The sequence below is a fragment of the Rosa rugosa genome, chromosome 2 (assembly GCF_958449725.1).
Source record: "Rosa rugosa chromosome 2, drRosRugo1.1, whole genome shotgun sequence".
Taxonomy (NCBI): Eukaryota; Viridiplantae; Streptophyta; class Magnoliopsida; order Rosales; family Rosaceae; genus Rosa; species Rosa rugosa.
The window spans coordinates 38,046,548-38,072,181 of NC_084821.1; the positions used below are offsets into that span (position 1 = coordinate 38,046,548).

The 25,634-nt window shown below is 37.4% G+C and overlaps 2 long non-coding RNA genes across 2 annotated transcripts; one reads left to right on the forward strand and one right to left on the reverse strand.

Annotated features, from left to right (window-relative positions):
• Positions 1 to 9,960: 9,960 nt before the first annotated feature.
• On the forward strand, positions 9,961 to 11,691 carry LOC133731142 (uncharacterized). The gene is made up of 3 exons (XR_009856678.1): positions 9,961 to 10,032; positions 10,800 to 10,876; positions 11,530 to 11,691. It is a non-coding gene; the product is annotated as an uncharacterized LOC133731142 (long non-coding RNA).
• A 2,332-nt stretch (positions 11,692 to 14,023) lies between these two features.
• On the reverse strand, positions 14,024 to 15,838 carry LOC133732362 (uncharacterized). Its single transcript, XR_009857067.1, has 4 exons — positions 15,814 to 15,838; positions 15,619 to 15,679; positions 15,037 to 15,214; positions 14,024 to 14,313 (listed from the first exon to the last, which is right to left on the reverse strand). It is a non-coding gene; the product is annotated as an uncharacterized LOC133732362 (long non-coding RNA).
• Between the last annotated feature and the right edge of the window lie 9,796 nt (positions 15,839 to 25,634).

Here is a 25,634-nt window from a genome sequence, read left to right on the forward strand (position 1 = left end):
CCAGGATGAGCACTACAGGCTACACCGCCAATCCAGCCATTCGTCTCACACGTGCTCTTTTATTTGAAAAGGTCTCGCTATGTTCGCTCGTATTTTGTTCCCAATAACCTTTGGGAATATACTGGGAAATTAAAAAACTTCGTTGACTTTTTTTTTTTTTTGGTCGGGAAATTAAAAACTTCTCAATAATAGTGGGCACCTATTATACGCTTTTCTCCAAAATTTGTGAATTATTTGTAGGTGTCTCCCTAATGACTATTGTTAGAATAACATGTTTTTTTCTTTTGCCACGAGTCACATCCCACCTCCATGAATCCTACAATAGCTTGCCAAATATTAATAGAGACCACTTCTACAAACCAAAAACATAGACAATTCGTCCGTCCGATAATACAAAATAGGCACCACCAAACCGCAAGCATGGAAGTACTGAAGGAGGCTAGTCCATTTGCATTTTTTTTTTTAAATAAGGATCGGTACAGCTGTTCTCAAGCCTTGATTAATGAAACCGACGATTTAGACATTATTATTTATCCCCAAATTTAATTGATTTTTTTAAGAATTTTTTAATCTTTAAAATTAGAAACTGACGATTAGAGAGATTGACGAACATTCGGGATGGCATATAATACATGTTTCAAATTATTGCATGTTATCTTAAGAAATTTCATGCAAAAGATGTACTCGATGTGTATACATACATAAAGATCGATGAGTTTAATCTCGAACAACAGCAATATGTACGGCTAATTAAGTTGACATTTGGATAAATGTCACGAGTAATGTCAACATGAAAATCAAAACCAAGTAGCACACGGTACCGTCTCTGATGAAATAATGGAGACAAGACAACTAGAATCATATAAAAAAGACATTCGTGGTCCAAATTAAATAAAATCCCTCCATCGTTGTCAACCTCCATGTGAATTAGAAGTTTAGAATCAAGCTTTCATGGTTCTTCCTCTTGCTCTTCGTGGATGCCATTCATAGAGGTCACGAAACAAATTATATAGAGGCATAGATTCACATTCGTACTTGAAATGAATCAACAACAACGTAGTTTATAACAAAATGAAATAATAAATATATTGTATTTCTTCTTTCTAGTACAAGTGGGATTCTCACACTACAATAATGTATAACAACTGAAACTGAATGTTTACACCTTTGAATCGAATTGAAATGTGTACAAAGAATAAATGATTTATAAATGCAAATGTAATATGTTTGTATAGCCCACACACATATGGTAACAATTTATTTATTTTATGGTTACCAAGAATCCAAGTATGTTTGATCAACCTACATACATATATATACACACAGACGACAGAAGTAAAAGAACAGGCTACAGAGACCTGAAAACATATGGCTTAATTGCCATGCCTGGTTTTCGTTTTCGGTCTGCCCCGTACCTGTTGACCGGATGGTGGAGAAGAGACACTACCATTTCCTGAGCTACCTTGTACGTTCGAACCCTTCCCAAACATGTCCTGAGCAGAAGGCATGATTAACTGTAAACTTAGGTATGTAATTTAAGCTGTGTTTTAACTCTAAAGGATGTTGGTTTTGGAGATAAATAAGCTCTCCGATATGCGATATTTATAGCTAATCAAGGGTTGCTAGTAACTGGGGGATTAGTTCAGGAACTTGAGGGGAAACTTTACTATAATGAGTAACCCTAATGCACAGAAAGTTCAATTACTCTTACGATAGTGAGTTTTATTAATGAACCCGAACGGTCATAACAACCAGCTTTCAAGAGATATAGTTAGTTATCCGGTTTTCAACAGTCCAATGCAAATTATTCGATGCTGGCCGGCTGATATACAGAATTACATGATTTCTTGAAGAATTGCTTCTCTTAGTGGTGCCCGCTTTCCTTCTTATTTCTCATTATTTTCCCTGAGAAGATTAGTTATTTAAATTTCCTTCTGTAATTAACTACTGTTATTAATTGACTTCGAAACCAGTCGGTTGATAAAGATGACCGGAAAGTACGGATTAGCCCACAGCTGCACTGCACACGAATCCATCCTTGATCAAATCCATACGTAGAGCTAGGAATTTGATTGGGACATACTAAACTAATGAGGTCTCAAATGATGTACAGAAGAAATGGTGAAGAGCGACCGACCAGAAAGTGTGCGGTAAGTTATATCTACTTGACCATTTACAAGCCCAGAAACAAATTCAGAGACTCCGGAAAATCTATTTAGTTTGAAGCAATTGCTATGAGGTTCAGTGGAACTTTCATTTCTATTTGACTTCAATGAAATATAAACTGCATTTAAATCGGAAGATTTGACAGGTCTAAAACCCACTTTTCATTGCGATTGCCACCTACTGGTATATCTTTGGTGGGAATTCATGTGCCCGGCCAATTCATTGTTATCTTATTTCTTTCACTCGGCCACCTCTTGAGACCAAGATGGAACACTTGCGTGGTTTCCTCAACAGATTTCTGATGATATTGGTTTGATAGTCTCCTGTTAGCTGTTTCGGGGAAATAGTTGAAGAAAGTTCTGCAGCAGTTTTTTCACGAACGATGGTTGGTTCACGCAAGCAGGACCGAAGTGTTAAGCTGGTTTTATGGTAATTAAGAGAAATTAGTAATATCATATAGCTTTTCAGACACACGTATGACAAAATTTCAAAACACGGATAATCCCATAGTCATTAGACTTAATCACATTAGGACACACAACAACTGATCCATGTGCATCAGTGTTAACCAGGTTAAAAAAGTGTCGTGTGCGTGAGACTTCACTTGAGGTAGTTCTACTCACCCCTCCAAATTTACTCTATGAATCTTCTTCATTTTTTGTACAATTTCAAATCTAATTTTACCTCTAAGAAAAAAAATACTTAAGAAACAGGCAATAACCATTAATCAATAATTGATACTTAAAGAAGACGAACTCAAGGAAGACAAGTTGTTGTAATTATGAGTTGTTGACTTGATTTTACAAAAAAAAAAAAAAAAACATGACATATGACAGCTCATTAAAGTTTGTCCTTATTAATAAAATAATCTCCTTACTAGCACAAATATAAAAATTATGTCCTTTTTAGTGTTTTGAAATTTTGACAAGGGCTTTTCAGCCCTTTCCAATAATTTATATAATATATCCTAATAAAAATTGTAATAATTTTTTTTTTCATTTTGAATCAAACCCAAAAGGGTAGAAATATTATTCAACTCAAGTCAGAATGACAATTATATACCCTTCCGCTGCCATTTATAGACAGACAGCAAGAAGATGTGTTAGTATCCACAGTGGTACGTAGAAGTAGGTCCACTCAGTAGACATCAAATACATTGAAATAATGGGTCTCTTCCTTTGATACAACTCTAGAAGATTCGCTCAAAGCACATAAAAGTGCATAGCTCCCTAAAAATTAAAGAATTATTGAAAATTGACTAATCTACTAATATAGATTTCTCTAAAACAAAAGGAATTAAAAGAAAGAAAAAACTAATTATTTAGACGCCCATATGGCCCAAAGGAAAAGTCAAAACCCTAGGCCCAATAGTTGGCCTAGCCCAGTTCTCCCTTCAATTTCATTGAGCGAGAACCACCACCACACCTTGAGCCGACCCGCCGTCATGATGAAACCTCCGCCTCAACTCGCCGCATGCGCACCTGAACTGGATGGCTTTTCCAGTGTTTTCAATAAAAAATAATGGAAAATTATTAATGAGGGAATAACTAACTCCATCTCGGACTCCTTCGCTTCTGGCTCCATCCTTGCAACTATGAATTGAACTCATATTGACTTGATCCCAAAGACTCATGCACATGTTGTTGCCTCAAATTTTCGTCCGATTGCTTTATGTTACTTCTCTTATAAAATCCTTTCTAAAGTCTTGGCTAATAGGTTGAAACCGTTTATGCCGGATTTGATTTTTGAAAATCAGTCAACTTTTATTGGTGGACACCAGATTCAAGACAATTTGATTGTTGCTCATGAACTTTTCCATCTTCTGAAGCTTCAACGTTCTGGGCCTGATGGTGCTTTTGCTATGAAACTGGACATGTCTAAGGCCTATGACAGAGTTGAATGCCTTTTCTTAAGGTTGTCCTCTTTAAAATGGGTTTTGCTAGTCCTTGGATTCAATTGATTATGAATTGTGTCCAATCAGTCTCACTCTCTGTTTTGATTAATGGGAAGCCTGGTCCGTTCTTTCTTCCCACTCGAGGTATTCGTCAAGGAGACCCTCTGTTTTCGTATCTTTTTCTATCATGATTCGGAAAGTCTGCCAAGAAAACTTGCTTCATGCTCTCCAGGTTGGTATAAATGGTCCAACAGTTAGCTAATTATTCTTCGCTAATGATTCCATATTCTTCATGAAGGCTACTCTTGCAGACTGTGAGGTGTTTTAGGATATTTTTCACTCTTATTGCTCTACTTCAAGACAACGAGTAGATGCTCATAAATCATCCCTCTTTTTCAGTCTTAATACTGATTATTGTATTGTGCACATTCTCAGTTCTATTCTTAGTATGAAGGTGGTATTTGATCCGGGCAAGTACTTTCGCTTGCCAAATATTTGGGGCCAATCTAAGTCAGCGGCTTTGGGTTTTGTAAAGGATCAGATTCTGAAAAAACATCAATGGATGAATATCTGCTTGTCTATCCTTTGCAAGTAAGGAAATCCTTAGTAAGGGGAGTTGCTTCAGCTATTCCAGCATATCCTATGTCTTGCTTCAAATTCCCAAAGACTCTGTGTTCTCAAATCATTTCGGTGTTAGCAAAATTCTGCTGGGGTTTTGATCATATTCTTCGAAACTGGATGGCGGTTTGGGTTTTCACTCTTTGAAGGAGTTTAATGATGCATTATTAGCAAAACAAGGTTGGCGGTTTATGCACAACTCTCATGCTCTTTAGGTTCAGGTTCTCTAGGCTAGATATTTCCCTAATTCCTTGTTTCTTCATGCATCCCGAGGTTGTTCTCCTTCCTGGATTTGGTCGATCTTCTTGCAGCTCGTTCTATTCTTCAATCTGGTGCCTTATGGCAAATTGGAGATGGCCAATCTGTCAGATTTTGGGAAGATAATTGGCTGCCTTTAATTCCCTCTAAGCATCTCTCTGCAGCCTTGGTTCCTTCTCATGCTTGTGTTTTTGATTTCATTGATCGCGATCATATGACCTGGAACCTGGCCTCCATTAACCTCCCCCCTCCAATTGGATGAACAGGTGGCCATTCAATCAATTCCATTCAAAAAGAGAAAGAACCTAATTTAAGGTGGTGAAGGCCGGAATTAAATTTACAAAGCATGGAGTAGTATTGAGAAGAAAGAGAAGAAAACAGGCTCTTAGACCAGGCCACTCTATCCATGACCACTGATGAGGTCGAGTTCATAGCCGAAGACCTCACTCACGACTCCGCTTCAACTTGCTATTAGGCTAGGTGTTGTGCCTTGCCGCTGTAATCATAGTATGTAGCATTTTGAAATTTATATTTGTCATCCGAAGAGGTTTATCAAAACTAGAGGAGCGTTGAATTCAATAATTTTGAGGTGGCGTGTTCTATATATATATATATACAGATCCTATCCAAAGCGGAGCTCCGCTTTGAAAATTAACGTGTGAAGTTCGAGTTTTGAGTCACTTTTCGGTCGTATATCCACATCTCGACCGTTCAGTTTTTAGGTACTAGTGTATAGATCATCTCTGCAAATTTTCAGCCAAATTGATGATCGTTAAGGCATTGATAACTGCCTTAAAGCTAGTACGGTTCAGGTTGACAGATTCAGTCCGTCCATTGGTTTAAGCCAGCTAGATACCTTAACGATCATCAATTTGGCTGAAAATTTGCAGAGATGATCTATACACTAGTACCTAAAAACTGAACGGTCGAGATGTGGATATGCGACCAAAAAGTGGCCCAAAACTCGAACTTCACACGTTAATTTCAAAGCGGAGCTCCGCTCTGGATTGGATCTGTATATATATATATATTAGCCTCTTTGGACCTGAAATCCTGGAAAATTGGTCCAACAAATTTCAGTTTGGGCTTAATTCGGTCCCAGCCTAATTTCCTTCAAACATCTCTAGCGTGAAGTAAATTTTCTTGTTGACTATGTGACTCACTCAATCATTCCATAGATGTGACCAGGTCCAACCTTCTCTTTTACCTATTTCAGTTGCTTATGTCTTGTATGTGTGGCTTAAGTTTTGTTAGAGGAGCTAATTTGTAGCTTTATAATTTTTTTATTTTGACGAAAAGAAATAATTGAAGAGATCGAGATTACCCCACAAATCTCTGTGTGCCTAGCCACGGGGTGTTAAGAAAATTCAAGCCAAAAGGCTACACACGTATAACTTCGTAAGACACTCCATAAGAAATTCATTCCAACTTTTACGCCCTAGCCTGAAATCAATCTACGTGCAGGGTTGACATTTATATTAAGCCAAATTGGGTGTAAAGTTCTTCCGGCTTAATATTTATAAAGAAAGTGTGACAGAGTCAAAATGAAAATCAAAAGCAGCAAATCTATGTCCTTTACCAGCAGTTTCTAATTGAAAAATGAAGACAAGACAAAACTAGGACCATATTAATGATTAGGCCCTAATTAAAGTACGTAAGAGTTAAAAGCTCAGCTCCATGCATGGATTAGAACTGAGCTAGCTTTCACGGCGTTTTTCTCTTCATTTGAGAGTCCCCATCCTAGAAAAATTAGAAGTGATTAAACCAACACAATCTATGAACAAATTGAACATGTCGGAATTCAACTTACAACTATAACAACTTACATCAAATAGTAATAATGCTTACATCGTGAATCGAATTGAAATGTGTACAAAGAATGAAGATATATAAATCTAATCTACTCTACTTATAGAGCACGCACACATATATAACAACAATTAGCTACCAGCTGGAAAATTCCATATATATATATATATATAGAGCACACATCATTCCGCACAACTCCTTCCTTCACAGCTATGCTTCCGTTTTATTTGCCTCGCACCGCTTGAGCAGTCGGTTGAGATCCACCACTTCCCTTGGAACTACCCTGTACGCCTGAACTCTTTCCAAACAGTTCTTGAGGAGAAGCCATGCCTGTGCTTGTAACTACTTGACACTAATCTTGTGTCTTTAAGGATGCTGATTATGGATGAAAATCATTTGCTTTGATTTTGTGCCTATACACATAATGAGCTTGGTAGCTAGGTAAATTAGGGGGAACTTTACAGTAACGAGTTACGTACCCTAATGTCCAAGCAACACATAAAATTCAACTTATTTTGCCCTATTGAGTTCTATAAAAACTATATCAAACTGTCCTACCGACCAGGACGTTCTCATGGGATGCAATGCAACTATGCAAGGCTGAAAAATATAAGTACATGATAAATTTGCTAGCTTCTTCAGTTCTTCATGGTGCTTTCTCTCATATTTCTCGTTAATTTCCTTAATCAGATTAATATTTGATATTTCAAAATCTTGTAATTGACTAACGTACGTTATCGAAAAGCATGCACAAAATTCACAAGGGAATCGTGAATCAAAATCCCAGAAGCAAGCTAGGTACAAAATTGTTTAAATAATATACTAGTAATTAAACAAAATCTGTACGTACGTGGATTGACACAGATCTCAAATTACAGAAGAAATGGTCAAGACCGACGACAGGGCCAACAATTTCTATCTGCACAGACCCAGAAAATTAACCAGACGTCGACAGATGTTCAGAGAAACAACGTTGTATAATATATAATATATTGTAAATATAATAAGTCTTGAAGGATTTGATAAACCGCGTTAAAAGCGCAAAGGTTTGACAGACAGCTCTATCACCCTTTGTTCATCGTCAACATACGTATGCTACTCGTGCACCCTAAATTCATTGGTTTCTTACTTGTTTATTTCAGTTGGTCGCCACCTCTTCAGACCAGGATTGAACACAAGGCTTGCCTGCCTTCTAACGATGAAGTCTCCTGTTTCGGCGAAGTATATGAGAAATTCTGCTGTGGCAGGGACTGACGATGGTTTATTGGGTGCTGTTCACGCAACCCAGGAAGAGCGCTATACCGCCAATCCCGCCATATACGTCTTACTTACATGTACGCTTTTATTTGAAATAGTCAAGGGTAAAGTTCCCGCGTATTTGTTCCCAACCTCTGTGAATACATAGATTTAAAAATCATAGTTCACCTTTTTTAAATTTTTTTTTCAATTAGTTAAAGAATATTCTGAACTCATTTATGCATTAACGAAATTACACAATCCACCTCAATGGGATGTCAAGCCTGCCCCACAATACTGTCGTCATTGAGACGCTAGAATCAGCGGCCCGAACCAGTCCAAAGAAGCTGTTGTGACGAACTTGGGTTCGAAAAGAGAGTGTTGCAAGGTCAACCACTTGATGAAAGAAACTATACCTATCACCTGACCAGATCAAAAACGAAAGCCACCCTGGTGGCATATACTATTTCACTTTTACCCCGACTTGAAATAGCTAGTCTCGGCTGTAAACTTACATTTAGTGAGACTTTCTATTAATTATTGTTTTGTTAACATGTTTTTTTTTTTTTCCTTTTTTTCTTTCTTTTGCCAAGAAAAAACATTTGTTTTCTTATATTTCTGCCAGCCAATGACTAACCACAAACTAGGGCTAGATACGAGCCGGCCCAACATGATTTTTCTTAGGCCGGGATTGGACAAAAAATTTACAGGTCGGGTCCAAAACAAGTGTATGTCTCAATAGGGACCTGACAAGGACCAGACCAAAAGCATCATATACTATAGAGCTACGTTAACAAAATCACCAAAAAAAAAAAACCTCGTACTCGTCTCCCTGACCTACAATCTACTTCACTTTGGCTTTGTCGCTCGTTCAACTGGCTGCCATGTTGGGCGAGCCTTAGGCTTTGCCGGCGTGCGTCGTTCGTGGTTGGACAAGACTAGTTTTATGGGATGATTCTAGATGAGCGGCGAGGCTCTAGGCGTGAAGGAGACCTAAATCGGGTTGGTGATCAGATCGATTTCAATTTGGTTACGGCCTGATGATGGGATCGATCAGAAGCGTTTGGCAGCTGCAGGTGGTTGGCGGCAGTTGGTGGTAGTGCTTGAGGGGTGCAATCTGACGTGACCTCTCAATTTGGAAGAGGATGTGACTCAAATGCAAATGGCTAGGGTCGTTCCGAGGGTTGGTTATGGTGAAGGGAGGACGAATTTTACTGGATCTGTTCTGATGGTGGTTGTAATACCCGAAAAAATCCAAATTAAATTCCGTGGATTTTTAGAAATGATTTCACGATAGTAGGAGCGAGTACGAAGCTTGGAGAAGTCGTGGAATTAGTTCGAACGATTTTATTTTCGAAAACGAACGTTTTTAGGGGGTCAACAAAGTTGACTTTTTATACGTTCAAAATTTGGGAAAACTTCCTTCATGAAAGTTGTAGAGCTCGTCGATACGAGTTCGTGGACATGTGGAACGCAATATTCGGAGTTCGTATGATTAAGTTATGAATATTTTAAAATTGGGTTTTTTCTATAAATAGAGAAATTTTCCAAATTCTTTCATTAAGGACGAAACTTTTCCCTTTTTGCTAAATAGTCCCTCCGGTTCTCTCTCTCTCTCGATCGAAAACCCTCAGACCCGCAACTATTCGACCGACCCGACCCGGACCCATCTCCGGCCTCCGGCGTCCTCCGGCCACGACCCGGCCCTCCTTGTGATCGCCGCAAGCCGCCCAGTCGCCTGGTGCCACTGCCTTGCACCGCCGTTGCCCCCAAACCTGGATCGAAGCGACCCCAGGCGAAGTAACCGACCCGACCGGATCTCATCGACGCCGGCGTTGCACGGGCCGATCCTCCCCATTTTCGTGATCTCCTCCTTCCCCTGATCATCCTCATATCCTCCTTGCTTGACGATTTGGAGTGTGGAGTGAAAGATCACGAGTTGAAGATTTCGACGTCCCTGATTCAATCTGGAATCTGATCAGACGCACGAGATTAATCCAACTTCAACGCTTGATCTAGGACGATCTAGGCCGAACCAGGCTTAGCTCCAGGTATGAAAGTCGACCACCCTTTCATTTTGAACCAGTTTGTAGTTGGTCACTTTGCCATCTGAGGTGGTTGACCGGCGTTGACCGCCGCGTTGACCGCCCACTGACCACCGCTTGTGGCGGCGCATCAGACCATATTTCGAGTTTTCATTATCTAGGTGATGATCTATGCATCCATACGAGCGTTTTGATATATAACATGGTCATGTTAGAAAAAGTTGATAAATAGTGGATTTTCGTTTTGACGTTACTATTTAACGTTTTTACGTTTATCTTCGGTTTACGATCTGTGAAGATCTGACCATCGGTTTTGCTTCAATTTTGGATATGTTGATCGTATGACTGTCCCGGTGACTTTGTGAGGTCACGGGCGAAGATCCGACCGTTGGATCTTCGTATAATTGAGAAATAGTGATTCGGAAGGCGATTCGTGAGAATCTGACCGTCGGATTTTCATATAATTTTATGGAGATGTTTGTTAGAGTGATTCAAGAAGATCGGGGTCTTCGTGAAAATTTTGGAGGATGATCCTAAAGGCGATCCGTGAGGATCCGACCGTTGGATCATCATTAAATTCAGATCCGACCGTTGGATCATCGTATAATTTCGATCTGACCGTTGGATCATCATTAAATTCAGATCCGACCGTTGGATCATCGTATAATTTCGATCTGACCGTTGGATCATCATTAAAATTAGAATCCGACCGTGGGTTTCCGTATATGTGTGCTTTTGAGTTGTTGGCTAAGTTAAGATCATTATTGGATTAGGTGATCGATGGATTTATTTGGCGGACGATTCGTGAGATTGTTAATGGAGCTGTTAAGAAGACGCAGCTGGATTAGAGGTGAGTAAACCTCACGTGGTTCATATTACGAACCCAATATATTTAATTGCTTTATTTTGCAATCATATGAACTATTGTTGGTATTACTAGACATTCCTGTGTGAATGTCTGTATATATATTATTACGTGAAATAATATGTATTGTTGGAGTTGTATTGAGTTATTGTTGAGAAACAATATATTGTGAGAGGTGTTGAGTTTTATTGTTGAGGAACAATAAATTGTTGTGATCTGTGGAGATCACTAGGTCACGAGGTGACCATGGCATCTATTAGTGAATCACGCTCTCGTACCGGGCTGGTGGTTATTAATAGTATTAAATCGTAATCACGTCTGTGGCCGGACGAGTGGTTACGTTCAGTTAGAGCTCTAGTCTGTCTGCCAAATGTGGAGTGACCTTATGAGTGAAATTGAGAGTAACTCATAAGTGTCTATATATATATATGAGAGTGAGTGATCTTATGAGCTAAATTGAGAGTAACTCATAAGTGTCTATATATATATATATATGAGAGTGAGAAAGTAACGTGGGTTTGTGGTGGTCTTGTAATTTAATAAATCAACAGTTCTTTCTTGTTTACTCATACTAGCTGTCAAAAGCTTACCGGGTTTTGTGTTGTTGCAACTCCCGGTACACTATTCAAATTGTGTAGCGGGTAATCCTACAGGACAGGAGAACCAGGACGGTGATCGTGCGGTTAGAGCAATTGTTAGAGTTTTACAGCAATTGTAAGTTGTGAGGTGTATTATGCTCATTTAGAGCTTTACAATATTGCTTGTGAGAGTGAATTGTAATAATGAACTCGAGGTTTCGAGATTTGGAGTTGTGTACCTTGTGGTGAGATTATATTGAGAAGAAAATTCAGAACGTTTATTTGATTAAGTGGTTTAATTCATGTTTCGGATTTGAATTTATCATTAAAAATCCGGGGCGTGACAGTGGTTCTCTCAGGCTGGTTCCGCTGGGTCAATGTGTGTTGGTAAGGTGGTCACCCTATGTGCTATGGCGACGCCGATGACGACTTCAATGGTTGCCAGTGACGATTTCGATGGCTTTTTGGGTCGTGGTGCTGCTAGTCGCCAAGGTTCTGGGCTAGCCTTGGTGGTTGGGTATGTGGGTTGGATATCTTGTTCTAGTATTTTTGTCTAGCCTTTTCTAGTGGATTTATTGGGTCTAGTTTCTTCTCTAGTTTTAGCCTATCATATGGATTTCGGTCTTTGTCTAAAAGAATTTTTGGTATATGAGTTTTGACACTTTCAAAGGATGCATGAGAAACAGAGAGATTAGGAGATTGATGATGAGAGGTTAAGAGATTGAGAGTTTGCTGAAGAATTTGTGAATGATTTGATGAAGGATAAGAGATTGAGAGAATAATTAACTAGACATGGACCTAGTGTTTGAAGAGAGGAACTAAAGAAGAAAGGTTTGGAGATTTGGTACGTAGAATAGAAGACAAGAGAGTTTAAGAAAGAAAAAGAACTCAAAAAAGGGAGCTTCTATTCATACCTTCAAAATTGGCATTTGAACCTCCCCACTTAATAGACCTCCAACTTACTTTCACGAATAACCAATTTGCTATTTACACCTCCCTAATTTTCCCACAATACCCATAGTTTAATCAAATCAATAAAAGCCTCTCTTTTTTTTTTTTTTTAAGTTTCATTCATACCTCCAAAATCGATAGTTGGACCTCCTCTTTTTTTTTTTTTTTTTTTATTGTTGTCTTAAATAGTTATGTTTTCCATGAATATTAATTTTTCTAGGATAGAAGGTGGTTTAATAGTTATATAATTTTTTTGCCTGTCGCTTCATTCAGTGATTTATTACTTGATTCCACAGGAGACCTCATCCCAAGTGTTTTGGTTGTTCAAAAACAAGCAGAATGAGATTTGTTGATCTTGCTGGTTTGGATATGAATATAGACAAGGACACGGGTAGACATTATGCAAGGAAAGGCAAATATGTAAAGAAGTCCTTGTTGGGTAAGATTCCATATCCATTTTATTTGATACTGGTTCCATCAAATGCTAGATCGTAGACAACTTGGTGGTATTGTTATGATCAGATAGATGCATTTCTAAAGAAGATAAAAGAGAAACAATTTCTTTGATCAATTGACATGTGCATTCTGATATATCGAAGTATCATCATATATCAAAGTATATATAGACTTTGCCTTGGGCCATTGATGTGACTTTTTAATGGTTGATGTTAATTTGGTGCAGACTTTTGGTAAATACTCTGGCAAAAGCACATCATTTTGGAAAATCTGAAGATGCATGTGTCATACTAGTCTTCTTGCTTAACACATTTATTTCGGGAATCAATTCGTGGCAACTCAAAACTAATAGTCATCTACACTGTTGCCCTAGATAACAGTCATTTACTTCTAAACCCATGACTTGTGCGAAGACTCCAAAATGATGCTTTGCTCAATTACTGAATCATCACTTTCTTTCATAGAGTTTGATGTATATTTGCGGGTTTATGTTGGAGGAGAATGTTTTCTCCAAGTTGAAGACTATATATTGTTTTTTTTTTGATACGAAAAGACTAACAAACACTACACCAATTTTTCAATCAGACGACAGTTTTTCACTGTCGTCTGATTATATACTTTGCTGTTGTCTATCTCAATGCCGTCTGATACATGGATCAGACAATACCAAAAAACTGTCGTCTAATAAAGTTTACTACAACAGCGACTACTATGCTATCTGTTGTCTGAACACCAAGAAAAACAACAGCGGCTTATATACTTACTGTTGTCTGAATGCTGTGCCAGACAACAGGGGCTTATATGTTTGCTGTTGTCTGAAGGGTGTGCTAGACAACAGGGGCTTATATGCTTGCTGTAGTCTGAAGGCTGTGCCAGACAACAGGGGCTTATATGCTTGCTGTTGTCTGAAGGCTTAATCAGACAATATGTACTTGCAAATCCCATTGTCCATCATTTACTGATACTATAGATTTCTCCAAAAAACTGTTGTTTGTTGTTTTGCTGGACAATGACTTTCTCATTCTTTTAGTCCTTATAGTATTATAGTTAGATGGCTCATACAACAGTTTTTGTTAGGCATTTTGTGATGATCAATTATTGGACAATAGTTTTTAACTGGATTGAATGGTTTGATAGACATTCAAAATGACATCACATCCAAAACACATTCATTTATGTTAAAATCCGATACATTCATCCATATATCCAACAAAGTCATTACATCAACAGAACTAGTTTTCTAACAAAATTTAGTAAAATGTTGAAACCAACCAAGTCTTGAAGAACACACTTTGTGATGACAATGAAGATGCCAGCAGAAGTTGCATCAACAACAGCCTTTACTTTCGTTGTCACTCCCCAATGCCTTGATGCCTCTCCTTTATGTATGTATGAATGATGGGAAGTTAGATAAGCACTTTTTTCACCCAATGCCACCTGGTTGACTAAAAGTTCATTTTAAAACAAGCTAACAGAAAACTAATACAAATCTCTTAACAAGGCATGAAATGATCCAACAGGTATATGAACATCAGAATTCTAGTTTGATCTCACAATTTATTATAGCGTCAATTTCAGAATCATCAACTCCCATGCCTGAAATAGAATTAAAGGTTTCAAATGGGAGAGAGAGGGAGGGAGAGAGATCACGAAACAGAGCAAACAATTACAAAAAATGGGAAACTGTTTTATAAGGAGGAGAGTGAGTGTGTGTGTGTGTGTGTGTGTGTTTTATAAGGAGGAGAAAGAGAGCTTCTGTGTGAACCAAATGCTACAGAGAATCCGTTTGCCAAACCTACCTATGATCAATCAAATGCATAAACGTTGAGAACTCATATACAAAACAATCAAACATAATGACTCAAATGAACAAAAATCATCAACCACAGTGATTCAAGTACCCAACAAACTTCTTGAGCTCATTCAAGATGGGTTTCAATGCCATAGAAATAATGTAATCACAAATTATACCCCATTTTACTCATTATCATATCCCAATGATCATTCCCATTAATAAATATTAGAGTTTCATGATTTAAAGTTCAACATCCTCACAATGTCGACTAATAATTGGCTTTGTTCCACAGCAAAATAAATGCCATTCAATTAAAAGCAAAAGGTATCAAGGAAGCACTATTTAAGTGGAATTTAAGAAGATACCTCGCACATAGGATTGTAATTGAATAGCAGCTTTACGTATTGCAACAAACTCTTTGCGTGCCATATGGGTACGAATTTGCCTCTGTATGGTTCTCGCTGCATTTACAAGTACCTCTGCTCTTCTAGCATCCAACTCGGCCATCTAACCAGCTCTTAGGAAGACCTTTGTCTTGCCTACCTGCCAAGGCATGTTTGAAAAAATAAAATTAGAAAACAACAACATTGAAAAAATGTTTGGCAAATTGTGACAGTCCAAGTAAAATACACTTGGAAACTTCAAACGACACAACTTAAACAACATCTATAGAATAGGGTTTAATAGTATGCACAAGGAAACACAAAGAAATGACAGATAGCTATTAGCGATAGCAATAGGTATGGAACTATGGACAGTCAGGTTTAGATAAAATTCATGAGAGGGCCACAGTAGGGGTTGGTGCACTGATGGCCTCACCTTAAGAGCTAACAAACAACATATAAGCTCATGTATAAAAAACATAAGGTATATGAGGGCCACACTATTCCAACAGCCATAGATAAGTAACATCATCAAGATGATATATACATGGCAATTTGAATCACCTGATAACCAGTCAATCCCATCTTATCAAGGATCATTTGACATGCAACCTTGTCGTCAGAGCTGTTTAGGAAAAAGTTAAAAATAGTTAGTAATTCTTCTGTATATATATATATATGCATACTATCCCACAAGAAGAATCCGTGCTCATATTTTATAAAGCATAAGAAATAGTGAAGTCAAAAATAAATACTTACTTTCCTTCCAAAACATCAGGAGGAAGACTATATATTGTTCGTTGAGGTAAGAAGAGGGTTTTTTTTTTTTTTTGGTCTCTTTTGTGTTCTTGTTCGTAATTTGACATTAGTTGACAAAGTCAACTATAACTTGGAAAAAGATGAAGGTCCAAATGCTAATTTTGGAGGTATGAATAGAAGCTCTCCTAAAAAAAAGTCGCATATAAAGATAAAAAGTGTTTTCAAAATTTTTTAATGGCCTACATATGGACGTTAATAACTACAGGATCAAGTGTTTTCAAAATTTAATGTCCCATATAATGAAAAAAAATTATACCAAATGTGGTGTATGCTTTTTTAAAGGATCAGGTATAAATAAGAGTTTTTCTATTGCGACCTCTAATTTCTTATTTTACCTATTTTCTTTATGAATTATCAGATTACTTATTTATCTTAATATAAAATTACTATTATAGAAAACAAAGAGTTTTTTTTTTATAATTGAGACCTTCAAATTTCTCTCTATAGTTTTTTTTTTTTTTTAAGGGGTTTGGAACTCAGCCCCACGGCCGTCTCTATAGCTTTTGTAAATGAAGTTTTCTTAAAAATTTGACAAATGAAAAAATGTCACTTCTAGAGCCTCCTAAAAATGTTAAACAAGATTCAAAAGAGCTTTATGGTTTACCGTCTAAATAACTAATAAACATAATAAATCTTGATCTGAGAAGTAACATAAAATACAAAATCATAAAACAAGAGACTAAGGTCACATGCTGGCTTAAAATTATTGAAATTAAGCTAGTCCTCAAAATTAAATCTACTAGAGATCGGGATAACCATAGACATACGTGTCTAGCGACGAGGTGTCAAGAAAATTCATGCCAAAAATGGAATACTTGCAAAGCAATTCATTCGAACCGGCACATTGTGTCTAATACGCGTGGGAGTTGACATTTAGATGCAATAGGGTTAACAAGTTGACATTGGATTAAAAGTCCTTCCTTCGCAATATATATTTATCAAGAAACATGTCACTTCACAAGTCATGATCGCCGTAAACAGAATAGAAACATGCCAAAAAGAAAATCAAAAGCAGAATGTTGATGATCATGCCCTAATTAATTAAAGTTGAAATTTAAAAAATTTAATTGGTCAGTAGAGACAGACATAATTCGAACCATATCTATAGCTACGAAAACATTATTGATTAGCGTCCAAAACTAAAAGTCCATTTCATGATCTAGCTCCATACTGATGATTAAATGGAGCCATGGATATATTAGAACCCAGCTTTCATGCATGGTTTTTGGCTTCCCATTTGCAACAAATTAGAAAAGCAACGGTTTATTCTATTATTTAAAATTAACTAAAGCAACATAATTAATGACCAAAATGAAATAATGACCATATATATTATATATTTTTTCTATATATCTATTACACACAATGGGATTTTACAATATAACACTTGAATAAAATGGTTACATCTGGGAATCTGATTGAAATGTGTACAAAGAATAAAGATTTTAAAATTTAAATAAGTTTGTTTAGAGCAAACACAAATTCTTCGTACGTTGCCATGAATTTATGCACGTTTATGAATCGACAATAACCTGAAAACATATGTAAGAGACATCATTCTGCACAACTGCGATCCGGCCTTGCTTCGCAGCCATGCTTCTGTTTCTATTTGCCGCAGACATCTTGAGCAGTCGGTGGAGATCCACCACTTCCATTAGAACTACCCTTTACACTTGAATTTTTTCCAAACATTTCTTGAGGAGAAGGCATGATTGTATCTAGTTAATACTAATCTTGTGTCTATAAGTATGTTGCTCGGGCATATATGTAAAAGACTAAAACTGCAAGTCTGCAAGAGAAAACCTGAAAGCTAAGCTAGTGGACTAAGTAGGCTGGTTTGAGAAATGGAATTGCTTTGCATCCCTATTTATAGTGTCTGTGAAATCAATTAATAACAAGTTCAAGAAGCTTCTGACTGAAGTCATAGGATTTGATCAATATGTGGAAGTTCTTGAACAACGTGTCAAATTTTAAAAAGAGACTAACATGCAAAGTGCACCGTCATCTCTTTTGAAACGGTAGCTAAGCGGCGGTTTTGTTTCAATCGTCTAATCCTCTCGTTTATATACAAATGAGCTTGCTAGGGAAATTGGGGGGAACTTTACTGTAATGAGTTACGTAGCCTAATGTCCAAGTAACACAAAAACTTCAATTTCTTTACCATAATGAGTTTTATAAAACTAAACCAAACTGGCTTACCAAGTAGGACGTTCTCACGAGATATGGTTAACTCGTTTTCAGTGCAATACGATGCAATCCAAATATGCAATAGGCTCTTAAACGGAAGTGTAATGTGTTGAATGTACGGTTGGTTCTCCATGCTTTCTTCCCTATTTCTCATTGATTACCTTAATTAGATTGTTTATTTGAATTTTCTTAAGTTTTTAATCAACTAATGTCGTCGTCCACCAAGTATTGGGTTAAACGTGAGCAAATTCTAAGTTCTCTCTCTCTCTAGAGAGAAAACCCTAAAATCCCTACAAGTCGAGTTTTTTCCACACCAATATTCGATCTCGTCCGGCGGCTCTCCGACCGGTGTTGGCCTCCGGGCCTTGCCATCGTCTTGGGGTTGCTGCCGGATGGGCTTTCGATCCTATTTAGCCGAATCATCCATGGGTGGTGCGCTTCGGGGTTTCCAGGCTGATCGGGGTTGGGGTTCTGGCCGCATCTCAATCGGCGACGGGGTGTGCTGATCAAGACCAACGGGTTTTCGAACGGTGTACGGTGCGGCATGAGCTGTGGCGGCGTGTCTCAGGCATGAGCTGTGGCGGCGTGAGACGCGGGGGTTTGGGCCGAAGCGGGGAGTAGTCGCGGCGGCGTAGATCGGCGTGGCACGAGTCGTAGCAGAGCGGGTCGGGTAGTGCTGCTGGGTTTGTGTCATGTGGCATGGCGTCAGGCACGCTGGGATTATGGCAAACGACATGTCGTTGAGGATATGGGCTGGGGCCGGACCAGCTTGATGGGCTCTGGAGTTGGACTTTTCTTTTGGATGCTGTTGGGCCTGCTATTTTGGGCTAGGGTTATTGCCCTAGGCCTTTACTATGTTTTAGTTTTGTCTAAATTAAAATAATTCCTTGTATTAGGAACCTATGCTTGTTAGTTTTCTTTCGAGCACTAATGAGTATAGTTTTACTTGGTCTATTACTACGTCCTAGGTTATCGCAGTAATAGGCTTGCTTTCATAAGTGAGCACTGGTTTGTCTAATGAGTGGTCTAGTACTATGTACCGTGTGTTACCTCCACAACCTCTTGTCTATCTTTGAATGGTAGCGGAGGGGTATGTAATGGCCATTCTGGCTTGAGTAATGCAATCATTGATGGATTGATTCAAAAAAAAAAAATGTCGTCGTCCACCAAAACCTTCAAGCTGATTAGTTAGGATATTGTTTAAATTACAAAATAAAACTCTTGTGAATGAACTTGGATAGATATCAAAATATTACAAAAGAAATGGTCAAGACCGACATAATAGCAACAATTTCTCTCTGAACAGACCCAGAAACATTTACAATACAGATAATGAAGGAAAGAGTGCTGTAATTATATGTGTGTTAGACCAATACCGAAGAATCCGCGTTAAAAACGTGGGGTTTGACAGGTAGATCTGTAATTAACCCATTTTTCATTGTCAACTAAATCTTTCTACTAGTGTACGTAGCGTGCTTCATTATAACTCTGGCCGCATTGCTTGAACCCATGCCAGTACATTGTTATCTTATTTATTTCCATGCCAGTACATTGTTATCTTATTTATTTGTTTAATTGGACGTCATCACCTTTTCCGAGCAGGATCGAATACACCTTCGTGGTTTCGGATAATATCGTTTAGACAATTAGATGTAATTAATCTCCTCTCCGGATAGCTGTTTCTGGGAAATACAAATTTGATACAGTGGTGGATTGGGTGCTGTCCGCGCAACCCGTCATATATAAACAAGGTGGCTTACACGTACACTGTTATTTATAAAAGTCTTGCTCAAGTGTAGTTTCCCCTGTACTTTTGCTACGAAAGATTTGAAAATGGACAACCAATCTTTTGTTAAAATTTTGAATAAGGTTATGATATGTTAATATTCCTCATACATATCTTATTTTATATAATATATACCACTTAGATGATTCATCAAAAACTAATGTGATAACTCGAAAAAATAAATCCTTATTAAGGTAAATAAGGTCACCACTAGAGTAAAACAGGCACTTGTTTTAGTAATTAAATCCTAAGAATGATAAATGCATGTATATCATATGTTAATATATTGTAAAATTTTTGTTGAAACTTTATCTTAATTTAGAATGCTTGGCACTTATTTACTTTTCTATATAAAAGAGTAAAGCCTCTCAAGTAACTAGACAAGTTTAACAAGTAAATTGAATTACATAGTAAGTTGACTTGCAAAGCAATGCATTTAACTTGTTGTAAAGCCACTTCAAATTTAAAAAATCACCAAAACATAACTACCAGCCGTCGAGCTGCTTTTATTTTGTCACAAAAAGGAAAATAAGATAAATAAGAAATCGATCTCTAAGTTCTTGGCAGAATATCCTCAGTATTCAACTCAAACAACTTTTCAAAAGTAATAACTAATCCACACTAGCAAGGATTAAATGATATCGGCTCCTCTGCAGTTTAAAAAAAGGGTGACAAAGCATCAACGCACCTCTGAAGGAGACCACCGCAATGGGAAACCCACTGTCTGTCCCTCGTTAAAAATTTTATAAAACAATGAGAGTACAAAGAAATGAGGGTAAATGTTAAGCTACAATTTACTTATGCATGCAATTGTGCCTCAAAACTATGGAAATTGCCTTGTCTTCCATATTATTTTATTAACTTTAATCCATTTCCTTTTCTTTCCAAGAAATTGTGCATTGAGAATAAAATGACCAAATGAGGCTTGAAATGTGAATCAGTGAAGTTTGGAGGAGAAGGCATGGAATTTTGGGGGGGGGGGGGGGGGAATGCAAATCGGATTTTCTGGCGAACTTCCTGGCAATATTTTCGTGCAAGCTACTAGTCATGCAGAACCATTTATCTAGCTAAGGAGGATCATGATTGCGCGAATCTCCCACCAATTGAAATTCAAATATCTCTCTACACCTTATTCTTTCGTCACTTTGCAATTTTGGGACCATTAGGCGGACAAGGGTAGGGTGCAAGGGCATCTCTTGCACATCTTCTGACCAAAGGGACATGGCTAATCAAAAGAGGCCAAGGACTTCATCTTGAACCATTCTTGACTCCATTCCATCATCAACATCTCACCAAGACATCCCATTTTTCCTCTACAACATTTTATACCACCATTTCCACCTCCATAACCTCCATTTCTACCACCAAACTCATCTCCTCAACAATTCCATAACCCTCGATCACTACAAATCGTTATTAGCTCTCTTGCTTTCACCATCCACACATCATCAAGAGCTTGGAGCAAAGAGAATGAGACATCCACCACAACCCATCTCCACCACCATTTTTGGCATCACTAATAGTCACTCTTTACTCTCTAACTCTTTATTCTTGATGTATCTTAGAATGTTGAAGTTTGTCTATCTAGTTATAAATGACTGAGTGAGTAGTGAATTTGTTAGGGTTAGAGTTGTATACTGTAGCCAATCTTGTATGATATTGATGTGAATACAATGTTTGATGCAATTTTCCATTACCACCTTCACATGCTAATTCAAAAAGTGAATTCTTGTATTTGAATTTGACTAGTTTAAGTATAATGCATGTATCATCTCATGAATAGTGTTTCGAGATTAGTCACTTCTAGATATTAAGAGCATAAAAGCACACCATGTGTGCATGTGAGGGTAGTGAGTTAAAATCACCTAGGCCTAGGATTGGGTTGCTTGCTTGGTTATCTAAACTCTAATGTTTATGCATATAGAAACAATGAATTGAGACTTGCCCGGTAATAGGATTTGTTCTTAAGTAGTTAATTCTAGATTTGCCCAGTTGAAATTATTAAAATAAAAAACGTTTAGGCCTTAGTAGTCTTGCCCGGATGCAAAGAGAGTAATTGGGTATTTGAGATTGCATCACTTGTACTTTGAGCATCAATGCATGCAAATGAGGCTATGGTGGACAACCTAAACTCTAACTCTCATCCATCTGATAACAACTTATTCAACTTAGCTCAGTTACTTTACTTGCTCTAGTTGTTTCAATTTGACTCGACACTATTCCAAACATCAAATCAAATCACTACACAACAGGTTGCACATACTCACCATGAGCTTTGGTTCACTCGTGAACCTTTGTTTGTGATTGTACATTTAAAATTTACATATCCTCTCTAGTTTACCTTAGAACTTCCCTAGTTAAAGTGAGATTTACTAATCCCTTGAGTACGATATCCCTTACTTCTAAAACCTCACTACACTATAACTTGGAACTCCTTATACTTGAGGTTGGCTATAATGCTAACAATAAAGTCTAGGCCAAGAACAACCTCAATCAAATAATAATACATTCCCGAGCGAAATAAATAACTAAAAAAAATTACGTTGCCGAGCAAAATAACTAACTTTAAAAAACATACAAGCTGGAGCTCAAAAACATGAGTCCAAAACACCAAGAAACCGACTAAAACAATATGCTATTCTACTAAAAAAATCATAATAAAAAGAGTAGAAGAATTGTGGTAATGAATCCCACCAATTAGAGCATGAGAGATGAAGATACAGCATCATAGTTTGCTAACTTCTCAGCTGCTGAATTTCCCCTCTAAAGACATAAGAGATGTAGACATTCATCTATCTTGAAGATATAATGAAGATTGAGATATGGTAAAACTTCAATAAATTAATTTTCGCGTTTAAATAATAAAATCTTCATGTCTCGACTTGGGCCAATGTACTAAATTAATCTTCTCGCTAAATGCATAAGATTTTAATTTTTTTTTTTTTTGAACTTTATAGTCCCATTAAATATATAAATTAATAATTGATTAAAATGACATATAAAAATTTATAGGATATATTAAAAATTCTTTTTATTCTCTTATTCTCAACTTCACAACTTATTTTTGAAAAAGACAAAACTTCACAACTTCTTTTTCTAATTCTTTCTCTTTCTCAAAATATGCATTTATAGTTGTTTGCTTTTTCTGTTTTCCTAAAACTCAATATCATCCTTGATCTTTTGGAGTGCATATACCACATTTGGTATATGTTTATCACTTTGTAGCAAAAAGTGGTTTAAGGTAACTACTGCTTGAAAGACATCTTTTAGAGAAACAACTGGTAAAACACAACTATCATCAGGATCATGATCATCATCATTAGGTGTATCTATTACCTTTTGAATAATCTCTTCATCAGTAGGCTTTTCCATTAGTGTATCATTACTTGAATAATTTAAAAGAAGTTCCACATCCATCAGCCTTCTATAATTTAGACTAGAAATGACTTGAGTTATGTCACGCCCCAAATTTTGAACATCATTAGAAATCAAGATAATTCTCACAATAATACAGATGTGATAGTTCAGCTATCAATACAAAATACCTGGAAAACTTTTTCTTTATAAACCAAGTACATACTGATGCCCTAAATCAACAATGTCAATACAGATTTGCTCTGCAGAGTCATGTATTACAAAAGTTTACGAATTAAGTTGCACCACAAAATATAATGTAAATGCTCCTCAGAGCTTACTACATAGCGGAAGTTATAACAATGGCAAAGCCAACAAAATTTGTTTCCTACCCTTACAGCTGCAAACACAATATCTCAGCTTCAGCCACGATTACCCTGACATGTGCGATTAACCTTTACTCCATCGAATAGTGCAATGGGTTGCCACACAACAAACCCGGTAAGCTTATGAAAGCTTGTATGAGTAAACTCAAATACATCAATCAAACAACTCACACTAATCACGACAAAACCACCAATCAACCTAAGGAAAACAACTTACCCATTATTCCTTTCAAACTCCAAGTCCTTTTCTTAGAAGGAACAACACAAGTCACCGCCGTGACAAAAATATATTATTCGATAACACAACAAATCAATATAAAACTCAAACTTCCTCATGGACAATAAAAGAAACAATACTCTCGTGACTCTCTTTTAAAATATGTACTCATGAGTCTCAAGCAACCTCTACTGTTACCCCCATACGCTACAATGGCAAACAGACTAGAGCTCTAACTGACCGCCAATCACCCGGCCAAAGGCTTGGTCCCCGATTACATGCCTTGGTCACCATCTGTGACATGTGGTCTTCAGACCTATCTGGTCTTTAGACCAAACATTTGAATAAGTCGCACAAGACCTTACATAAATCTGACTAAAGATTCTCCCTTCCCTGATCACCATCTATGATCCCTGGTACAAAGACCAATACATTTAAAATAAGTCACACTTGACTCAAAATGTTACACCAATCTCAATACTTTTCAAAAAAAATAGAAAACATCATTTCGACAATATTGTTTCCCGAGAAGTCACATCTCAAAACAATAAAATGAACATAATCATGTATATTGCTTTCATCACACATCACACTCACAAGGACACACACACACACATTTCACGTAAATATATACATACATAGTCATTCGCTCAGGAATGTCACTATACCAACTATAGTCACAGTTAAATAAATAACCCCAAGACTATAAGGTAACTTTGTTCCTAAATAAACATTGTGAGATTTACTCACCTCGAAATTCCCATTGCATCTTCACCTAAACTAGATAACTTATAGGACACACTCTGTCAAGTACCTAAGGAAGGTGTACAGTCTCAACTCAGTATATGAAATACAAAGCGATCAAAGTTCGAATCCCCCAATTGAACTAAAATCCCGAAAGTAACGTCAATCGAGACAGAACTTCATCTGAGTCATCCAAAGTCTCTGGAACACTTCTGGGATCGATATGTTAAAATGACAAGTGACCCCCAACGGTTGGATTCTTATATATAGATCGAAAATCGAACCAACTGAAACTAGAAAAATCCTAACATGTATCAATCAATCAATCGCCAAAAATTACAACCATGAGTAGATGATAATGGAGTAAGAAACTACCCCAACCACAGCTGAACGTGCCACCGTGCCAAACTCCACACCGGCTCAATCCAACCGTCTAAAATGTTGAGCACAACACGATGATCAACTTCAATACTAGAGACTTTGGCCCATTCGGCCTAGATCACCGCTGATCACCACCACAAATCGGATTAAATTACAAAACACGATTCCAAGTTCCACATTGAAAATCGATCAACCAAACCACCAAGGATCGAACGAGACAGGTTCCAAGTCGTGCTGTCGCTGGAAAACTGAGAGCCAACCGAGTCAGTCGTTACTGATCTTTGAGGCTTCGATCTATGAGAACCGGTGCAAGCCACCGCTATAGGAGGGGATCAGAAGGAGGAGGCGACTCGACCTGGGTCGGTGTTGCTGTCTGTAATAGCCGGAATTTGTTGGAAAGATTGGATCCAAAAATCTGGTCCGGGTAGGGTTAGGGCTTCAAAGAGAGAGAGAATTTCCGGAAATATTCTAGAATTTCGAACAAAAAAGGAAAACTTTGATTATCGTGCATCTAAATCCAGAAATTTCCCAGTTTATACTAAAGTTTTCAAAAAGGAAATAACTTCCGCTAACCATAACTTTCTCGTACGACATTCGATTTACGCATGTATGAATGAAGTTTTTGGAGAAATTCAACATACAAAAGGTAAACCTCCAATCTCCCTAAAATGATGTGTTCTGAATAATTATTCGTCCAAAAATGATT